Consider the following 4,265-nt stretch of genomic DNA (forward strand, 5'->3'; position numbering starts at 1 on the left):
TATATATATATATATATATATATATATATATATATATATATATATTTGTCTCGATCTATCTGTACTCATCTCTTTCTCATTTTACATATTTCTCCCTATTAGTTTTTTTCATCGATCTCTCTCTTTCTCTTTCTTTCTCTCTATCTCTCTGTCCTCTCTCTGTTCGCTGTTTATACTTGGCATCTAGAATGGATATCACCGTATGAATTGTCCCTGGTGTATCATACACGGAATGATCGATGTGTTCGATAGCATAGTAATTCACCCGACGTTTGATTTACTTTGAAAATAAATAAAACACATACAGTATTTTCTTTATTTTAGGTGGAATGTTATAAAATGGTTTTTATCTTCTTCTCCTCTTTCTCTTTCTCTGTTAGAAATGCAAGTCTCAATCGACATCATTTCAAGTAAATCTAACGATCAGAATCTCCTCTTCTCGGCAGCCATCAACATTGTCAATGTTATCGTCGTCGTCGTTGTCATCGTCACCACCATCAACTTCAGAATTACTGCAGACTCAATCTCCCACACCGATGTCCTAAACAAAAACGAAGAGACAATCCATTAGCAAAAAGTAATAACTAAAATTCACTCAAATCTCAACCTAAAGCTAAAAAGCAAAAAAAAAAAAAAAAAATCACAATGAATAAAGTAGTCTCAGATACACTTTGACTAAAACAAGTTGAAATTGTTTCACTGAAAATTTTGACAACAACGAAATAACTAACACGGTCTTCATCAGCGAATACGGTTTACAATTACAGCAATCAGCAGCACCGCCACCACCACCAGTACCACCAGTACCAGCAGCAGCAGCAGCAGCAGCAGCAACACCAGCACCACCACCACCACCACCACCACAACCTAAAACCCGTGGCAGAACATACTCAAGGTTCAAATGTGATGATTGACAATAAGTCACTGAAGTGAGTCAGGTCATTTAAATATCTTGGAAGTATAGTAAACTTCAAGATTACTCTTGATATCGAAATCAATGTTAGGATATTTAAAGCCTCAAGTGCTTTTGGAAAACTTTCTCAGACTTTGTGCGCTGAACACGGTGTTAGTTTGAAAATTAAAATAAGTGTGTATAGATTTCGTATTTTGAGCACACTTTTGTATGGGCTGAAGTACGGACTCCCTACTATAGACCTATCAAGAAGCTTAAGGCCTTCCACATGTGCTGTCTGCGCAAGATTTGCAATATAAAATGTCCAAATCTTAGAAAAACTCTAGCATCAAAATTATGTTTTTTGAGAATTCGGGGCAGATGGATAGGACATCATCTTGTTCAAATGAAAGGCTTGGGCATTCCGAAAATTCTTTTGTATGGCCAACAAGTAGAGGTTTACCACGGTGAACAAACGTTAAGAATAAGCTGAAGCAATCAGTAAAGTCTCTACAGCTTAATTTGACATCTTGGGAGAGTGTCATGATGAATGCAAACAATCTGTGTTGAAGAAACAGAACAATAAAAGAATGATAGCTGGCTATCAGCAAACTCATTTGGCCAATCACAAAACAAAACCAAAATTATCCACAGCAACATCCACCCCTGGATTTAAATTGCATTCACGCATCCATCGCCAACAGATGTAGCTTTTTTATTTTTAATCCCCTCCTTCAAACACTCATACTTCAAAACCGACGGGAGTGACTATCAGTAAACTACTTAGGCCAATTAAAAACTAATTAATATTAATTAGTTAGAGACGTTAACATATTGTTGTATTCTAGAGTGATACTGACACAGAAAGAGCAATACTTTTTTTTCATGTTTATGGAGAATGATAGCGAGAATGATTCCACTTGGAATTGAAGATAAAGTAAATAGATCTCCATCGGTTGCGACCATTCAGCTGTTCAATTCACTGAACTCATTGAATTAACCATAACACAATTCTCAGGTTTTGTATAGTAAGTCTGGGTCTTTAAATTACAAGTACAGTCTTCCATAAGTTTCCATCGAATGATTTTCACTGGTGAGCCTAAAGTCAACTCGAAGCTATGATAAAAAGACAACTGGCCAAGGCACTAGGAAGTAGGATCGAACCCCGTACGTAGTGGCTGTAAGAAAACTTCTAAAATCTTCTTGTATCGTTGCAACTATTGTTCTTAAGTAAATGATAACGTCCGTCATATGTTTTTTGTCGTTTAGCTCTAGGTCAGACCTGATGGAGTAGATCTATGGTCATAAGTATTTCAGCTGTGGCAATCCCGTATTTTCCATCTATATTTCTTCTTTCAATGATGATGGTATGGTATTTGGTGGCTACTTGAGAAAGTGGTTACATGAGAAATCTAAGGGAATCTTCATATTCATAGAAGATAAACTGAAAAGAAACTCGCTGTTAATTCGAAGATTTCCAATATATTACTAATTAAACTTAATTGCATGGTTACTAGAAAACTTTTATGAAAAATTCTGATCATTACCAAAATAAAATTTAAAAGAAAAAATTAATTTCCATTTGCAAATATGTTTGGAATTTCAATATGATGAAAATGTTTAGCTACAAGTTGAGAATGGAGAGGACATAATAAATACGAGAGAGAGAGAGAGAGAGAGGGGGGGGGGAGGAAAAAGAAAGAAAAAAAGATAGTTAATTTTAAATACATTATGAAATAACCAAGAATACATCTCTAAAAGTGTTCCTGGACGATTATCGTCGTCTCCTACAGAATAATAGAAACCATGAGAAGCTTCTGAATGTTCTCGCATCCACCAATGATCCACGGTGTTGGATACTAATGCCACCACCGTTCGATATGTATCAACTCATTTCAGATTCTACGATTCAGTTCACACTGCAGATGTTGTTAATAATGCTACCAAATATTCAACCAAATGTTTCAATTCCCTTTAGCTCATTATTGTCTCTCTTGACAACTTACAGCTTGAAGTAGGAACACCCATCAATTTACTATCAAATTTGGATACAACAAAATTCTGTAGCAGTAGAAGATTAGCTGTCAAATGCCATGTAATGAAAACCAGCTTTGTGTTTGATTGTACTAAGGGAGATGTTTTTCAATGCAGCCTCGTCAGCCTATCGAATATGCCATTTCTGTGCAAGTACCTTCAGTTTCCAGTATCGATGTCTTTTTCTATTGATCTTTAACATGTCTCGGTCCCAATTTCTCAAAGTTTCTAGTGTTGGACTGATAAGTTCACATCTTGCACATGGTCAGCTTTATTCTGCATTGGTTCAAGTAGATATCTTTTTATTAGAATATTAAATGAGACAACCAGAAAGATTCCCTTGGCAAGATCCACTAATAATTGAGTTTGTTTTGTGTTGCATATCGATTTCAAATTAAGATATATAAAGATCTAAAGATAATATTTTCTTAAGTTACAAAATTAAAATTGTTAATAAGCACAATATTAAGTTTCACACATCATAAACACTCAGAAATATTCAAATTTAGATGTGTATTTTACATTACAATAAAAATACGCAGAACATGCTATGGGTTATTTAAGTTTAACACAAAAAATAAAATGTTTTCACAAATTTTGCACGCAGGCAACACAAGGCAACTCTGCTCTTATAGAAATAAACTAATTGCCTGACTTTCTATAGAACTGAAATTATTAAACATTAATAAATCAGCCTCTATATAGAACATTCTATAGATAGCACAATATAAACATGTGATGTAATAATTTTTACTGAAGACGGATATAGTTCGGATTTATTCTTTATAATGCAAATAATACCTGGAGACAATTGCAGTCGACGCATAAAACATTCGACTAAACTTTATTTTATTCAGCGATATAGCTACAGGTCAGCTGTAATTCAAATCCATAAAATACGATTGGCATATGTATTAGAACATTTATTAATAAACTGAAAAGACAATATTCAGTTTACTTGTGAACAGTGAATATTTAGTAATAAATAAATACCAGCTGCGGATACAGAGAGTAATATCATAATGAAAATGATATTGACTCTCTGTGATAAATGAATTATGCAGTTAATGTTGCAGCTCAGCAGGTCAGTTAGAGAAAATAACACAAGTTAAAAATGTAATTACAAATAATAATAATAATAATAATAATAATAATAATAATAATAATAATAATAATAATAATAAAAATAATATTTCGTATGTGTATTTCGTGTGCAAGATTCTTGATGTGGATACGTGTGTTGAAAGAAATACAATTAAACCTTGGGAGAGGCATTATGCCGGTAATAAACACCCACGCACTGGTTCAGTCGTTTATTAATTTATATAGTTTTTTGTTA

At 33.6% G+C, this 4,265-nt stretch overlaps 1 long non-coding RNA gene across 1 annotated transcript in view; it reads right to left on the reverse strand.

Moving 5' to 3' along the window:
* Positions 1-302: 302 nt before the first annotated feature.
* LOC106867381 (uncharacterized) overlaps positions 303-4,265 on the reverse strand; it is a 7,143-nt gene continuing 3,180 nt past the window's right edge. The window contains exon 2 of the long non-coding RNA XR_001409129.2: positions 303-541. This is a non-coding gene — a long non-coding RNA (uncharacterized LOC106867381). The remainder of the gene's footprint in view (positions 542-4,265) is intronic.

The sequence above is a fragment of the Octopus bimaculoides genome, chromosome 22 (assembly GCF_001194135.2).
Source record: "Octopus bimaculoides isolate UCB-OBI-ISO-001 chromosome 22, ASM119413v2, whole genome shotgun sequence".
In the NCBI taxonomy this organism is placed as follows: Eukaryota; Metazoa; Mollusca; class Cephalopoda; order Octopoda; family Octopodidae; genus Octopus; species Octopus bimaculoides.